The sequence below is a fragment of the Dasypus novemcinctus genome, chromosome 4 (assembly GCF_030445035.2).
Source record: "Dasypus novemcinctus isolate mDasNov1 chromosome 4, mDasNov1.1.hap2, whole genome shotgun sequence".
NCBI classification, from domain to species: domain Eukaryota; kingdom Metazoa; phylum Chordata; class Mammalia; order Cingulata; family Dasypodidae; genus Dasypus; species Dasypus novemcinctus.
Genome location: NC_080676.1, coordinates 8,016,558 through 8,033,469, shown reverse-complemented (window position 1 = coordinate 8,033,469; position 16,912 = coordinate 8,016,558). Strand labels below are relative to the sequence as shown.

At 51.7% G+C, this 16,912-nt stretch overlaps 1 protein-coding gene across 1 annotated transcript in view; it reads left to right on the top strand.

Annotated features, from left to right (window-relative positions):
• The first annotated feature begins 599 nt into the window (after positions 1-599).
• NMNAT3 (nicotinamide nucleotide adenylyltransferase 3) overlaps positions 600-16,912 on the top strand; it is a 111,424-nt gene continuing 95,111 nt past the window's right edge. The window contains exon 1 of the mRNA XM_023590462.3: positions 600-737. The gene's annotated coding sequence lies outside the window, so the exon portion shown is untranslated. The remainder of the gene's footprint in view (positions 738-16,912) is intronic.

The window sequence follows — 16,912 nt, the reverse complement described above, 5'->3', positions numbered from 1 at the left end:
TCACTCCTGGTTTGAGGTCTCAGAGCTCAGCAGGGCAGGACTTGAGGACAGAGGTGTAAATATATCAGCAGAAGGGATGCAGGGCCCAGTAAGAGAGTAAATCCTCATCTAACATGGCAGAGAGTCAATAAACAAACCAAGAAATAGCTGTGTAAGCTTTTTTTTTTTCCTTAAGCGACAAGGGGGTGACACCAGAAGAACTAAATGCAGGAACTGATTAAAAGGCGGAAGGTGGGGAGCAAGGGAGAGCTGCCTGTTGCTCTCATTATGATTTTATTTTTTTAAAAAGTGCTCACGCATTACCTTGACATTTATATATATTTAACTCATTTTTTAAAAATAAAGTAAAATTAAAAATAGTAAAACTGAATCTAAAACAGTAAACTACAAAGCATACGTGCACACTACACACAACGGCTCTAGCATAGGGGCCAGAGTGCGGCAGTAGGGTGGGGGTGGGACCAGTGGGCGGAGCATGGGGCAAGGGGCGGGGCCAAGGCGCGGGGGCGGAGCGCACAGCTACGTTTTCCTCAGGCCCCGCCCCTGCCGGGGAGCGTGGGCGGAGCGTAAGGTCAAGTTCGTCTTCCCGCGGGCCAGCGAGGCTAGCCGGCGGGCTAGTGCTGGGGGCGCCGGCCTGGCGGTGACCCCGCGTGCCGGCATCCAGCCCCGCGCGGGCCCCGCGCTCCGGAGGGCGCGCCGAGCCCCAGCCCCCTGCCGCGCAGCGTCGCTCCGCGCAGGTAAGCGCCGCCGCGAGCCGGGACGCTCACGTGACTGTCGGCCGGCGGCGGAGGCGGCAGAGTGAGCGCCGCTGCCGGTCCCCGCGGGGCGGGCCCGCGAACCGTGGCCCTGGGCCGCCGCCCACCGCCTGCGCCGCCGCGCGTCAGCCCCAGCCCCCGGGACACCTGCGGCTCTGACCCGAACCGGGTCGAGAGAGCAGAGTTTGGATCCCCCCTTCAGCATCAGTGCGCTCAACTAATAGAAATAAGTATACAGCACATATTAATCGCGTGCCACCGAGAGCCCAGCGCCGTGCTCAGCGCGGGGGATACAGTGGTGGGCTAATTTACGGCAGGGCCCGCTCAATGGAACCTCCAGTCTAGAGGGAGAGACCCAAAGCAAACAGATAATCCACACACACAAATAAGAGAGTTTAGTGTGCTAAGAGGTGTGAAGGTGGTAAAACCGCAGGGTGCAGGGAGAGCGTTTAACAGGTGGTCCTCATTACCAGGGGGCTGGGGAGAAAACTTCAAGGCGAGCCACAGATTTGTTGAATGGAGAACGAGCAAGCCCGTGGACTTAGGAGAGTATGTCTTGATTAATAAAAGGGAAGGTCAGAGGCGCTGGCCTGCAGAAGATGCAGGGGCAGGGTGCCTCAGCGCCTGAGCTTTGTCCTCTGTAAAATGGGACTGTTCCTGTCATCCTCACTGCGGTGGGACATGGTGAAGGTCAGTCACATGGTGCGGTGCCAGGTGAGCAGTGGCCAAAGTACAGGTGTCCGCGTTTCAGGATGGAGGCAGGATGTGTGGTTGGACTAGACACAGTGCCTGCCTCTGGACAAACTGACTTCCCCTCTGCTGGAGTCCCATTTCCACTTCTGTGTATTGGGGAGTTCTGAGTCCAAGCTCTCAAACAGCCTCAGAGATGAAATGATGGCTGATTTGAAACATTGTAGTGGTGCCCACTTTTCACTGGCTCTGAGAGACAGTGCGAACGCAGGCCCTGCCCTCCTGGAGCTGACTTTCTAAGGGGCGGGCGAGGTGCAGGAGGAAACTGATGGTGTGACAGTTCCAGCTCCAGGTGCTTGGGATCCCCGGAGCCCAGGTAAGGGGTTTCAGCCATCTGGCCTTGTGGGGAAAGGCCCCTCTGTTCCTGGACAACATGCGTTTCCCAGAAAGCCTCACCTGTTAGGGGCAGCTCCGGGAGCCTTCTGGAACCCAGGGCAGTTACTTCCTGATTTTCATTGTAGCTCTTGGCTCTTGGTGTCATGCCTAAAAACAGCCCAGAAAGTGCCTCTGCTCAGCAATTCTTCTTTCACTGAGGACCCCTCAGACCTTGAGACCCCAGGGATTTAGGAGAGGGTTGCCAGGCCTCAGGCTCAAATACTACAGTTCCTTCCTTGGCTCCTTTCACATCACTGGTGTAGACACAAGATTCGCTCCATGAAAACTGGCTGGGAGGCCCAGAAAGTGGAGGGGGGTGGCGGGGAAGGGAGGAGGCGGGCAGCACCCACCGTTTGTGGGGAGTGGTAAGAACAGGACAGAAGTTAACAGAAGGCTCTTGGCAGGAGACGCAGAGAGGGCCACCTTTGTGCGGCCGGTTTCCCCTTGCAGACGGTGGCTGTGTGGCAGCCGCTGGGGGAAGAAGGGAGCTTCTGGGCTCTGTGGTCCCAGACCTGGCTCAGGTTCCGAATCCGTCACTCAGCTCTGTGGCTGATCCTGGCAGGTCCCTTGCTGTCTCTGAGTTGAGTTCATGACTTCCCCTCCAGGGGCAGTGAGGAGAGAGCTTAACACAGTACCGGGCGTATCCCCAAACTTCCTAAAACAGGAATAATACCAGTACCCAGTAAGAGGGTTACTACGGGGATTGAGGAGTTAATGCACACGTCATGCACCCAGCAGTGCCCGCTGTGTAGGATGCCACTGTCACCGCCATTGTTAGCCTGGGCAAAAGTTGGTGACCTGAGGTGGCTGGCGGGGGCAGGGGGTTGGGTATGAGGGCTGTGCCTGGTGATTAGGGTGGGGGTTGTTATCTGCTGCAGTCGTTTTACCAGAAAGCATCAGGCCACGCAGGGGGAGGAGTGTTTCTCCAGATAAGGGCCTGCAGGGCAGCCCCACTGCCAGCAGCCCGTGGAGTTTGGACGCCTTTGATGACTCAGGCCAGGGATAACAGCCAAAGTCGTGGGGCGATTGAGTTGAAAAAGCTCTAAAACTGTCATTTTCAGGATGTGCCTGGAGCAGACCCCGCCCTCTCCTCTTGAGGCTGCGGTGATGGCTTGCGAGCTGTGGTGTCCCGGTTCCGTGAGCCAGCAGGGTCCTGGGACCACAGTGAATGGGAGCATAAGCCCATGAGGCAAGCTTTTCTCTGCGTATACCCACGTGCTGTAAAAAGAGGAGGAGGACGCTAGTGTTTTTAGGCACTTGCCGAGGGCCGAGCGTTTTCCAGCTGGTTGTTGAATGGTGCGGCGGGCGCAGTCAGCTCCCTTGGCCTGGGTGACCTTGCCTGCACATCACAGAAGTTCTCCCAGCCTCGTTTTCTTGCATCTGTAAAATGGGAGCGATTGTGCCTAACTGTGGGGCTGCTCTGAGCTTAGGCGAGATGAGTATATGAAGAGCTGATGTCAGTGCACAGTACCTAGTGTGGCGAGGGCGCGATCGATGATAGCTATTCGTGTTACTATTGTTATCGCTCTATTCAGGAATCTTCCCAGTGCTGTCCACTGTGGTGAGGAAGCAGACACGTGCCAAAGTGTGCTGTTCAAAGCCACACACGCATGTGGGTGGTGGGCGATTCTGAACTTAGAAAAAAAGCCTCTCTTCAGACACTGAGCTGTCTGCTTATGTGCGGCAAAGTCAACTTGATGTACATTTTATTCATTACTTAAAGCACTTGGCTATGTGGAATCTTAAAAGGAAAAAAACATCTGAAATTATAATTTATGTGCCTTTCAAGTCCAGGTGTTTTATCATCTAGATAAATCTTCCATGCATCTATGTTAAACCACTTTGGGCAATCCAAGCTCTTAAATAAAGTGGCTTGTCCTGACCAGTGCCCGTCTTGGCTCGTTTATCATGGTTCCTTGGTTAAGACAGACAGATCCCATTCTGGCAGGCCAGGCTCAGGACCGCCGCTCCTGCCCCCCCGGTTTGCCGTGCAGCTCTGCGTGGTGATGTTTACCAGACCGTGGTGGACTCATGGTTCCCTCATCGTTGTCTCCCTCCTGTTCACGTAGACCCGCCGCGCCAATCTAGGAAGTAGGACTAGAAAGGCATTCCTTTGCGAGTGTGAATCTGGGGAAATCAGCTGTGGGGGAGTTTTAAGGTTCCCCGTGACCGGTGTTGGGGTGAAGGTGCCTTGGATGTGGTCGCAGCGTCTTCCGGAAGCCAGAGCTGTCTGCTCCTTCCGCCCAGGAGTGCCGTCGTGGGCCCGACCTCCTGCCCGGTGCAGGCTGATCTGGACCTCCGTGCCTCTCCGCTGTCCCCACACCTGGCCAGAGCTGCCCCTAAAGCGGACTCCCACGGCGGCTGTCCTGAGTCTACTCGCCTGCCTTCTCACCGCGCAGAGGCGGGCGCTCGTGCCGGGCAGGCCCTTCCCCAGCCGCCCTGGACTCCCTCTCCTGCTGGGCTGGGAGCATTTCCACAGCCAGTGGGCCAAGCCTTCCTGGAACCAGCACCATGCCTGGCATGTCATCCTTCCCCCTCTCCCTTGTCCGTCTGTCCCTCCCTCCCTCCTTCCCTTCCTTCCTTCTGCAAATTCTGGTTGAACAGCTCCTGTGTGCCAGGCTTCGAGCAGTGTCCTCTCTAAGAATGTGAGCCCAAATGGCACAGCCCTGGCCCTCATGGGGTCCACAGGCTTCATGAGACAGAGTTAAGAAAGGCAGGATTAAGCCCGTAAGCACATACGCACACACCTTAAACTGGACTGACGGACGGAGAAGCCTGGCATACCATGAGCATGCATGAAGGTGGGACAGATACAGAAGGATAGTCAGTATACGTATAGGTAGAACGAGCCCATCATGGTTGGTTAGAGGCTTATATTCATTTATTCATCTGCTGTCAAAGATTGCTGGGTGGTCTTTATAGAAATTCTGGTAAGTGTGTTCTATGCCTCCTCGGATGCTCCTTCCTGGATGCTCCAGCTCTCAGCATCAGGCCCTGTACGCTGGGTGTCGCGGGTGGAAGGGAGCTCAGCTCACCTGTGGGTGAATCTGGCGCCGTGGGTGCCAGAGCCCCCTCCCTTCAACCTGAGAGCCTCTTCTGTTTTCTCCTTCTCCGATCACCCCCGGGGCACACCAGGCTGCCCAGTGTAGACGCTATCACGCTGTTGCTAAGGAGCTGCCGTCTGCGAGGAAAGAAGGGCAGAAGTGACCTCCTTTGGCCAGTAGGACAGGGCCCCGTCTGCGTGCAGGGTGAGCTGGCAGGCAGTCCTGTCCTTGCAAGGGGCCGGCGGGTGAGGCTTGCCACTCCACCACGCCTGACTTCAAAACAGTTCATTCCAAAGAGAAAAAGGAGAAAAGTAAGAGAGGCCTTTGTTTAATCCAATGTGATCCAGGTAGCCCCAGGAAACGTTCTCCCTCCGTGATTGAATATGACCAGCGTTATTTTATTTGTTTGACGACCAGAGCTACTGACAAAACACTTTATCAGGCTTCACCATCAACGTCTTTAGGAGAGCGGTGCTGCTGTCACCCCAGGAGCTGAGGGGGAAACCAGCATTGCTGTGCGGAAGCTGAGAAGGCCCGGCGCACTCTTGGGGGGCGGGCTGGGCTGCTCGCGCTGGCGGTGGAGCAGGCTTGCATGCCCGGGTACGTTGACAGGGATCGTGATGGTGTGGCTCCCGGCCACGGAAGCAGGGTGTGGCTCGGAATTCTCGCTGCCATAAAGGCCGACACACAGTTACTGTATTTACGCCCTTGCAAAGTGCATTTTAAGTGGTGGGTATTTATGAGAAGGGCTCTGAGGAGTAAATGTGTCCATCAGTCAACCTGGAACTTCTTAGAGCTCCTATGATGGTTTTAAATTAGAGCCAATCTTCCTGCCTGCCCCCTTCCATCAATCCCCCTCCTCTCTTGCTCCCTTTTATAAAAATGAGCTGTCAGCAGAGGACAGGGCGCAGGCACGAGTGGTGGAACTGACTCGCAGCAGCCAGGATACACGTCACAGGCAGACCTGGGGGGTTGGCGCCTTGGGTCTGATCCTTCTCGGCTCGTCATAGCCCTCTTCGAAGGGGAGAGGGGGAGCCAGGCTGACAAATACGTGTGGCCTAATTGCATCCTCGCCCCTCCATCAGCCAGCTCTGCTCTCATTAACAAGAGGCAGCCCGCCTGCTCTCTGAAAAGGGTTTGCAATTGGAAAAAAGAAGTGATGGAAACAAGTGGTGCAGACTAACTGGAATTAGGACTCAGAGGGGCATCTAGAAGAGACAGAATGTCAGTGTCAGGGAGGAATAACATCAGGTCGGGTAAAGGGAAGGCTTTAGAAGGTGGAAAGTTTCTCCGTAGGCAGGTGGTCCTTAGGACAGAAGGCCTGTTACATGGGTTAGTGAGTAGGAATTTAATGCCCATGATAATGAACCTGAAATTATTATTGACTTTCACATGTTCATTTTTAAGATCAGCAATGAGCGCTGACTGCAAGAAACCTATACTGAGGATCAAATGACTGCTTTACTTTTTAATTCCCCATCTGGCCTTCTACTGTATAACTTTTATGATGTTATTGACCGTTCTCATCTTAATGTTTTTGGTGAGAGAAATGATAGTTTTTTTACCTGCCTTATTTTTGCAAGTAATCAAAGGATCATAGATGATAAAAGGAGGGAGCGGGGCTGCCTGTTCAAGCATCACCAAAATATCTATATCCTTTGGCTACTTCTGGGATTCTGTCTTGAGAAAATAATCTGAAAAGTGGAAAGAGCCACTGTATTAAGAACTTGCTGCATCATTATTTATAATAGTGAAAATTACAAGTGACCTGAATATGCAGTGTAGGAGGAGAGTCAAATGACAACGCCCGGTTAACCGAGTATTACACAGCACGAAACAAAACGAGGATGAGCCGCGTCGGCAGCTGTGATAAGCCATGCACAGAAAGCGCTTTCAGCAGGGGAGCCTTGCAGGGGACGAGAGTTGCTTGTGAGCAGTGGGCCTATGGGTTTTTTTCGTATTTCAAACTTTGTGTTGTTTTATCACTCTTATAACTTCTATTTTTAATCCTGTAGCGAGCCAAGTTAAGCAATGACCTTGATGCTTGTTTGCTGTCTTTGTGGTGGTGGAGGTGGTTTTCAGTTCTAAGGGCCGGAAATCCTGATCTCAGTCTTCCAGTCAACAAATCGTAGAAGCAGGCTCTGCTCCCAGCTCTAGTCCCCTGTGACGCGCTCTGGGTCCGCTGACTGCGCGGCCTGTGGATGTGCCTCCTCTGCCCCAGCAGAGTCAGGGGGTTTAAGGCGCGCTGCGCGGCCCCCCCCCCCAGCCAGCCTGCCCCGCCCATCTCTCCCCCAGCCCTTGGTGGGAGGGGCGCGGCATTCGGGTTCACAGGGTTTGGGGGCCCCATTGGTGGAGTTAGAATGTCAGCACCCGCTCCCAACACACAAGCGCGCACACACACACACCCTCACTGATTGATCCCTCACACACACACACACACACGCACGCACGCACGCACGCACACACACACACACACACACACCCTCACTGATTGATCCCTGGCTCTGAATCCTCCTCTCCTGCCTTCCAGGCAGCCACTAGATTGGCTTACTAGATGAAACCTGTGTGTTCTGCAGGCCCTTAAGTCTGCAGCGCTTTTACTTGTCCCTGCCCTGGCTGCCAGGGGTTAACACAGGAATCTTTCATAGTCTGAGTCTGGGAAGAAATAGACGCCTCCAAGAACCAGCGGGTTTGACCGCCTTTGTCATCACCGCAAGGCTGTGCATGAGTGTTATTCACCTTGCCAGTGTTTGTCCCCTTCCTTTTTCTCTTCTATCGCGTGCATTTTGTTTGTCTTCCTTATTTCCCCTCTACTATTCTTTTTTTTTATATTTATTTAGTTCTCTCCCCGCACCCCGTCATCTGCTCTCTGCGTCCATTCGCCAGGTGTTCTTCTGTGTCCGCTTGTATTCTCATCAGGCAGCACTGGGGATCTGTGTCTCTCTTTGTTGCGTCATCTTGCTACGTCAGCTCGCTGTGTGTGTGGCACCACTCCTGGTGGACTGCAGTTTCGCGTGGGGTGGCTCTCCTTACGCAGTAAGTCACTCCTTTTTTATGGTTGAATAATATGCCGCTGTATGTATTTGCTGTGTTTTATTTATCCCTTCATCTGTTGATGGACATTTGATTTGTTTCCTCTCGGGCTAAGGCAAAAAAAATCCTGCTATGAGTATTCATTACAAGTTTTTTTGTGAATATGTGTTTTCCATTCTCTTGAGTGTATACCTAGGAGTGGAATTACAGCGTCGTGTGGTAACTCCGTGTTTAACTTTTTAAGGAACTGCCAAACTGGTTTTTAAGGTAGCTGCACCATTTTACATGCGGCAATGCGTGAGGGTTTGTTTCTCTCCAGCTGTGCCACTCTTGCTATTGTCCATCTTTTTGACGATAGCCATCCTACTAGAGGAGAAAAGGTAGCTAGTTCTATTGTGGTTTTGAGCTGCGTTTCCCTAATGACTATATGATGTTGAACATCTTTTTATGTGCATATTGGCTATTTGTGTATCTTATCTGGAGAAAGGGCTTATCAAATCCTTTGCCCCTTTTTTAAGTTGAGTTATTTGTCTTTTTATTTTTGAATTGTAAGAGTCCCTTATACATTCCAGACACTAGGCACTTACCAAGTATATGATTTGGCAATATTTTCTCCCATTCTGTGGATTGCCTTTTCACTTTCACAGTTGGGTCCTTTGAAGCACAAAAGATTTTAATTTTGATGAAGTCCAGTTTATCTTTTTTTTCCCCTGTGGTTGTTTGTGCTTTAGGTGTCATATCTAAGAAACCATTGTCTAACTGAAGACGATGAAGATTTATACCTATGTTTTATTTTAAGAGTGTTATAGCATTGGCACTCAGATTTAGGTCTTTGATTAATTTTGAGTTAATTTTCATGTATGGCATGAGGTAAAGGTCCTATTTCTTTTTTTTTTCATATGGATTCCCAGTTGTCTCTGCACCATTTATTGTTCTTTTCCCCACTGAATTGTCTTAGTACCTTTGTCAAAAATCAGTTGCCATCTGTATCACCCTTTATGACCTACCTTTAGAAGTCTTGTAACATCACTTTCTCCATATTTACTGGCCAACCAGATTCAAGGGGAGGGAATTCACCTCTCAGATGGAGGAATAGCAACATCATATTGTACAAAGAGCATGTAGACAGGAGATATATTGCCTCAGTCCCAAACATGTCTAAATCCTGCTAGTCCTTTGATGAATACCTTAAATGCTGCTTCCTCACGGAAATGCGTCTGAAGCTTTCTGTTTTGTTTTTAATTTTTTAAATAGTTAATATAGTTACACGATTCAAAAATTAAGCAAAAATATAAATGTGTGCCATGAAAATGTTCCTCTCATCCAATATCCCCTTCACCTAGCTTCTGTTCCCAGCTCCCTATTCCCAACTCCTATCAGAGTTTATAGGCATTTTTATGTTTCACCCTGTTTATGGAAAACAGTATTCTCTAGTCGCTTTTCTGCACCTTGCTTTTCCCACTGTGCAGTGTATCTGGGAGGTACTTCTTTATCGGCACATGGAGGGCTTGCTCTCTCTTTCTCCCTCTCCCTCTCCGTTCCCTATGGGTGGACATTTGAACTATTCCTAGTTGTTTTGTTACTAAGATGATGCTTCAGTGAATAGCACATACATGTCCTCTCTCATGTGAGCTGATAACTTAGGAAGCCTCCTTGCGAGTTTTGGGCATCCTCTTCCTGTGTGCCACACTTCTCATTACTTCACGGCCTTTGCCATGCCTCTCTCACCGGAAGGCGGGCGCCCGGAGGGCAGGGGCTGCGGCCAGCGCAGCTCACATCCACGCTGCCCAGCACAGGGGGGTCTCATTCCGCACTGCAGGGGGCGCTGGGCCGTGGGCTGTGACTGAGCAGTCTCCCTGCAGCCTGGGTTCCACCCGCTGGGATCTCACCTGGAGCTGCTGCTCCTTGCGGCAGCTGCCCCTGCAGGCCTGGGAGGCGCCTCCCTCAGTCAGTGAAGGTGGATGCTCAGCCCACCCTGCCCTGGCTTTGTGCCCTGTGGGTACCACCGGAGGCTCAGGTTCAAAGCCAAGTGTCTGTGGAGTCTCCAGGGTGAGCCCAGAACCACCCTCGGACAGCCTGTCCTGCCCCAGGAGCGCCAGCAGGGCCTCAGGCGGAGGCCCGTGGGTAGGGGTCACGGCGGAGACCTAAGACAGGAGCGGTGAATTGCTGCCCTGATGAAAACCCAGCGAAAGTGAATTCTGCCTTCACTGAGGAATTATTCTTAAATCATACATTTACATTGTTTCTGTTAAGAAACATATTCCTCAAGGAATATAGATTGTTTTTGTTAAATTAAGGAGGCCAAACGCTAGCTTCCATCAGAAAGATCGATTGACAGTGCACTTGTTTTTTTTTAGGATTTATTTTGTTTGTTTATTTCTCCCCGCCCCGTTGTTTTTTTGCATTTGCTGTGTCCGTTGGCTGTGTGCTTGTCTCACTCTGGGAGGCCCTGAGAACCGAGCCTGGGGGCCTCCCATGTGGGAGGGAGGCGCTAGTCGCCTGAGCCACCGTCGTTTCCCACTTTGGTGCCTCTCTCATTGTGTTTCCTTGCTGTGTCTTGGCTGCGACGTCTTGTCATGTCAGCTCGTTGCTCCAGCTCGCTGTCTTGCTCATCTTCTCTAGGAAGACCCGGGAACCAAACCCGGACCTCCCGTGCGGCAGGCAGGAGCTCAGTCGCCTGAGCCACACCCACTTCCCATGCTTGTGTTTTAAAGAAGGCTTTCTGGGAGGGTGTATGTTCAAGATGATTTTTGTCGCAGAGAATAGAAACCTCACTCAAACTAGGTTAAGCAAAACTGGGAACTTGGCTATTATAATAGGAAACTTTTGGGACATCAGGCATAGGTAAACCCACATGCTCAGGTGGTGGCTCTGGAAATCTCACCTTCTCTGCCTTCCATCTCTTCTTACAGCTGAATTGGCTTCATTCTCTAATAGGGAAGATGGCAGCGCCAGGCTTCTGTGGAGCTTACAGCTCATGGTCTCAGCAGGCTCTCTTTTTCCAGTGTCTATATTAATCCTTGGAAAAGGACTCTGATTTGTTCTGTAGGGATCATGTGTTCACGCCTGGACCAATTGCTTTTTTTTTCTCTTAGGAATGTGAAGTTCTCTGGCTAGTTTGATTTGCAGACCTTCCAGAATCATAAGGAGTGGTGACAGGGCAGTTTTCTAAACCGAGGGAGGCAGGATCAACAAAAGGAAGCTGCCCACAGATGGTGATTCAGAATTGGAATTACAAGACTGTGAAGAGTACCTGAATTAGATTTGGTGGACCTGGGAGTTAAGAAAAGGTTCATTATGCTAATCCCTCTACTTTTGTGTAGATATGAAATTTTCTATAATAAAAAGGGTTTTTTTTTAAAAGTGCACATGAAAAAGAGAGCGAGAAGCTTTGTTCTTCCGTAGTCCGGGAATGCTCAACAAAGAAGCCTGCACATCCCTGTCTGTTTTCCTCTCTCTGCTTTGCTTTTCTTAATCCTTAGTTCCCTCTAAGCTGAGGACTGGGAGGCAGACACACGGTCGCCCGTTTCCTAATCCCCAGAATCTGCGAATACGCGAGGTTCCTTGGCTGTGGAGAGCTAGGGGTGCAGAGGGCGTCGTGGTTGCTCATCCCTGGCCTTAGGGTAGGGGATTGTCCCGGGTCATCCAGGTCTAATCACAAGGTCCTCCTAAGTTAGAGAGGAAGTCCTGAGGCTCAGAGTGATGCAGCATGAGCCAAGCCAAGGCGACCGTTTTCGGCCTTGAAGATGGAAGGGGACCATGAGTCAAGGAACGTGGGAGCCGGGAAAGGCAAGGGGCGGCTCTCCCCTGGGACCTCCAGGAGGAAGGTACCACGCCGACACCTCTCCAGGAGGAAGGTACCACGCCAACACCTCTCCAGGAGGAAGGTACCACGCCAACACCTCGGCTTCGGCCAGTGCCACCCATTTCAGAAATCTAAGCTGGAAATTGGAATGATTTTAAGCCGCTCCATGCATGGTAATTGGTTGCAACAGCAACAGGATACTAATTCACCCCTAAAGAGGAATAAGCATGCCCACGGCAGAATTTAGAGCGTGGAATCAGGGAGACGGGGTCCTTAAAACTACCCAGCAAATTCCCGCGCTGTAGTAGCTGCCTGCTAAAGAGGGGTGCCACTGGCGGACTGGGGGGGTAGTGGTGATAGTTGATGAAGAGTCAGGGAGAAAAGCTAGAGGGCAGGTGCCTCTAAGACCCACGGTGGGTGCCCTGGGGTGAGGCTCAGGGCCTCACCAGCACCGGGAGACCGGAGGAGTCCTGAGCGCCACCCGCCCCCATGGCGATGGCCCGGATAGCATGGCCAGAAGCGCGGGCCCTCCCCACCCTGCAGTCAATGCAGCCTTCCTCCTGCGCTTCCTCCTGCACTTCCTGAGCGCCTCCGGCTCCGGCAGTGCCATCCCCGCATCAGAGGAGGCAGGAGCTGCACAGGGCCGGCCTCCAGTCTCTTCCACGGGGTGGAGGCCTGCCTCGAGGACGGGTGGCGTGCGGCCTCTGTCACAGCTGGACAGCTGCCTGACCCTCACCCCCAGGGCCCTGGCTACCCCCGTGGCCTGGGAAGCTATTACCATCACCCCTGCTGTCAGCAGCCCAGCGCTCGCTGCTCCGTGAAACAGAGCCCATGTCGATGTCTCACTGAATCTTCCACGACCCCGTGGGGCAGGTGTACTTCCGCATCCTACAGATGTGCCTGCAGAGGCCCCAAGGGCTTAAGCTGCCTGCTCGAGGTCCAGCAGCTCGGAAGCGGGAGCCAGGGCTACAAGCCAGGCTCGTCAGCCCTCTGGACAAAACTGGCCCCCAGGTGGGGGCAGAGAGCCACCTGCCCCCTGCCAGCCGGCAGGACCGGGCCTGGAGAGCGCTGTGCTTGCGTGGCCGCGGGAGCGCGTCCCCCGGGTGTCTCCAGGAGGGGCCCCCACTGGAGGACTGTCCCTCCACCTCCTGCACCCCTGAGGGTGGTGGAGGCCCCGGCTGGGACGGGGCTGGGCGCAGGCTTGTTTCTTGGGGGCGTTCACATCGGCCTTTCTCTCTTGAAGTTCTTGTAATTATATCGGTATTTATTCCTTTGAAAGATGTTCACAGACGCTGGGACCGGTATTAGGTGATGCTGAGGAAATTTTGCTCATCATTGTTAATGTTGGCAGGTGCGATCATGGTTTTGTGCATCTGTGTGTCCTTTTTTTTTTTTTTGTAATGATACATCCTGAAATCTTTGGAGGCAAAATGTCATGGGACTTGTAATGCGCCTTAACACACTTCAGGGGTCACAGAGGTGAAGGAGATAGGGGGACGTGTTAAGGGTCATTTTTTGGATTTATGGGGCAGTTCATCATACTATTTTCCCAACTTTTCTGTAGGTTCAAAATTTTTCATAAGAAAAAAAAAATTTTTTTCAAGTCATCACCGAGCATTCCAGATGAGCCCAGCCTTGGGCTCAATTAAACGCGGAGCCCTGCGCGCTGGGAAGCCCCGACACTCCTGCAGGTAAGACGCTGGCTTGCAGAGGTGGAGGCGCAGGCCTGCTTCGGGGGCCTCCAGTCTGCACAGGTGCTTTATAGTCAGGCCTGAGTCAAAAATACGACAATTGGCCGGGTCTTTTTTGATGCCTGATCATGGCATGATCCCCTCCGGGGTGGAGGATCCCTTCCTCCAAAGGGCAGGCTGACTTTTCCTTCTTTATTTCTGCATTATTCCCTTGCTTTGTGATGCCTGAATGAAAGGACCATCATGTTGCACCTAACAGCTTTTCATGGCACATGCAACTTAACTTAATAGAGATTGCGTTTGTCGCTTCAGATTTCCCAGCACATTTTTTTCTGGCAGGTTCTTAATCGTTGGCATTTTGCATGAAAGTTCACTTTTCAAATTTAGCATTGGGCAAGATAGAGTCCCTGGTCACCTCTTTGCATTTTCCTTACCCAAATAGCTAAGCCAGTGAAAAGGAGCAGCCCTTAGAATGTTTGTTTTTGCCTTCTCTTTAATCATAAGGTTACAAATTTCTAAAGACTTCACTAAGTCTGCCGGACTGTGTTGAACACCTTTTCATAGAGATATCACTGCTCACAAAGACGGCAGCTTTTGCCAAGTACTGTTACAGCTCATAAACAGTGTTAGCCTTCAGATACAGCTCTTCCCTTGCTATCAGCCTCTGAACAAATGAATGCATAAGAGGTGACCTCGCAGTGATAATTTCATAAATTCTTGGTGAATTGAATTGTATCAGATCAATATACCTGTGGACACATCACACTTTTTGAGCTGCGAGGGACCTGAAGATGGATCTGGTATGGCTCTGTTAGAGGAGGAAACATTCGTTTTAACTGCTTAGTCAATTCTCAATTAACAAGGGTAAATGGAGTGGAAGGAGGTCACTGATCATCAAAAATCATGGTTAAAATAAAATTATAGTCGGCTGGCTTTTCTGGGGGTTGATTAACTGGTGTGTGGGTGAGCTGAGTTGGTCAGCAGCTGCTCGCCACCTGGCATCCCCTCACCCACCCACCCTCTGTGTCCCTTGGAGGACAGGGCTTGGCCAGGGGCTGGACAAGGCAGGAACTCTGCCCGTGGAGGTGGCACATCCCCACAGCACACCTCGTGGCACCTCCTCCCACAGTCCACAGTGGGACCCAACCCCCCGGCTCCTCCCCACCTCCACAGCGCACCCTCACTGCCCCCCATGGCCACTCCTGCTGAGCTTTGTCTGGAGACCCCGTTGCCTGTGCTACTGGGGGATACCTGCCCGGTAACCTATTTTTAACTCCTCTTTCTCCTGCAAGGACTTGAGAGCCACAGGAAGAAGAACAATTTACTCTTGAGGGAGGAATTTACGGCTGAGTCTACAGAATGGTTAATACAATGATTACATCTGTACAAAAATGAATACAGTCACCTGGGGCTGGGCTGGAGGGGCGTCTGGGCTCAGCCTGGCCACGGCTGGTGTCTGGAGCCTTGGAAGGCAATGGGGAGTGAGATGGTCTGGACTTCGTATTGGAGAGACCAGAGCTTGTACTCCCTCTGTTTCCTAGGACTGCGTCTTTAGATGAGCCCGAGCTGCAGTGCCCCTGTCAGAAGCAAGATGCTTTTACTTCTCTGAATAGTATTTGCAAAGATTAAAAAATACAGAAGACAGTGTAGTTAATAGGCACAGTACCTCTCCAGCCAAAATGTAAATTAATAGACATGAAGTACCTAGTACTTGGTACTAAATAACTTTTGGCTATTGTTATTTTTCTTACTATAATTGATTTATTGTGCTTATGATTTATTATTGCCATCCACGAAGAGTTCAAAATGTGAAGAGTGAGCAATATTTGGAACTTCCACAGCCATAGCGATGATTTTTTTTTTTTTTTTTTTTTGCTTTTCCAACAAATGTCATCATTTAAGCAACTGCTCGATTTTTTCTTTTCCTATGCCTGACTCCACTCGAATGTGTTCCCTGAGCTGCACCTTTGTCCCCAGGACTGAGCACAGTGCACAGGGAGTGGTTGGGAATGCAGTCTCAGTTTCTTGATGAGCAAGTGCCAGCACCAGACAAAGCCACGGGCTGCTCTCGGTCACTTGTCCGTTAGCGTTTTGTGCCAGCTGAATGGGACATTAAGCTGCCAGTAGGTTTGCTCCTCTGCATGGTAGAATCCCCGTCTTTTCATTTAGGGACTCGAATTCAGGGCCTCCATCCCTCATCAGTACCTGTGTTCTCAGTCCCATCCCCGGCCACCCCCACCTGGACAGAAAGACAGCCAGGCACGGTGCTGCTTGAGGCGAGCCCGTGAGCCCCTCGGAAGGCCTGGTCTACCGCAGCCCGCAGGCTTACCTTGCACTCGGCAAACTCCCGCTATTACCTTGCTGTCGGCAGTACTGCATTCTTCCCTCCCTCTGCAGCGCTGGCACTTCAGCAGTTTCGGAGTGTTTCTTTTCCTTCTTCATCTAGAAAAGTAAAAACAATTATAATAGAAAATGGGTAATTTGCAGCTCAATGCCAGGCCGATAATCAAAAACTTGTAAATGGAAACCTGAGCATATGTTTATCACTTCTTGAAATTAGAACGCAATTTAAAGTAGTGTGGCCTCCGAGAAGGCTTTGAAGGGAAGGCAGGCTAGGCTGGAGACCTGCTTGCTAATGAGGCTTCTAAGTGGGTTGTCGCAGTGAGTAAAGGAGAGAGCTGCTGGGCTGCTCAGGGGACCCTCGGGTCACCACTTCTGGATTGTTCGCTGCCATGCTTAAACCTTGCCCCCTCACCTACTACCACCGCCAGAATCAAGTTGAGCCTCGTCTCATAGAACACCAGGCCTTTGGCGAACCCTTGACAGTGCACAGTCCCCCTGGCTTCTCCATCAGCGCTCTTACAGCTCCACCATACCCAGAGGCCTCTCATATTCCCAGGCTTTTGCGCACGCTCCTACCTACCTAACTCCTATTCATCCTTCAAAACTCACCCATTGCTTCCTTCTGGAAACCTGCCCAGCTGCCTTCCCAACCCTCCCCCAGCGTGGCTGACCGGGCCCTCCTCCGTGCACCTGGGCTCCCTCTGTCCCATTTACACCAGCCCTTACCACCCTGGGTGGTGACGGTCCCTTAGCCTGGCTGCCCCCCTCAGGCAGGGGAGCCCTCTGGCAGGTCTGCGGTTCGCCCATCGCCGCCTCCCTGTTTCGTGGCACACTGCGTGGCACATCGTAGGTGCCGGTCGGTGGACTGTTAGTGGCAGTCAAGGACTTAACTGATTTTAGTTTGTCTTTGAAAGAGCCCAGTTAGGCCCTACAGCCATTGATAAAATAAATCCCATGAGGCGTCCCCCAACCAAATGGGGTATTTGGGTTCTCTTGTGTCCCTGCTCCAGTTCTGTGGTGGGCTAAAAGCAAGGGTGAGCCATGAGGCGGTCCTGCCCAGGTTTTGAGTCAAAAAACAAAATTGGCTCAGAAACATAATGGCTTTGCCTCCTTCTT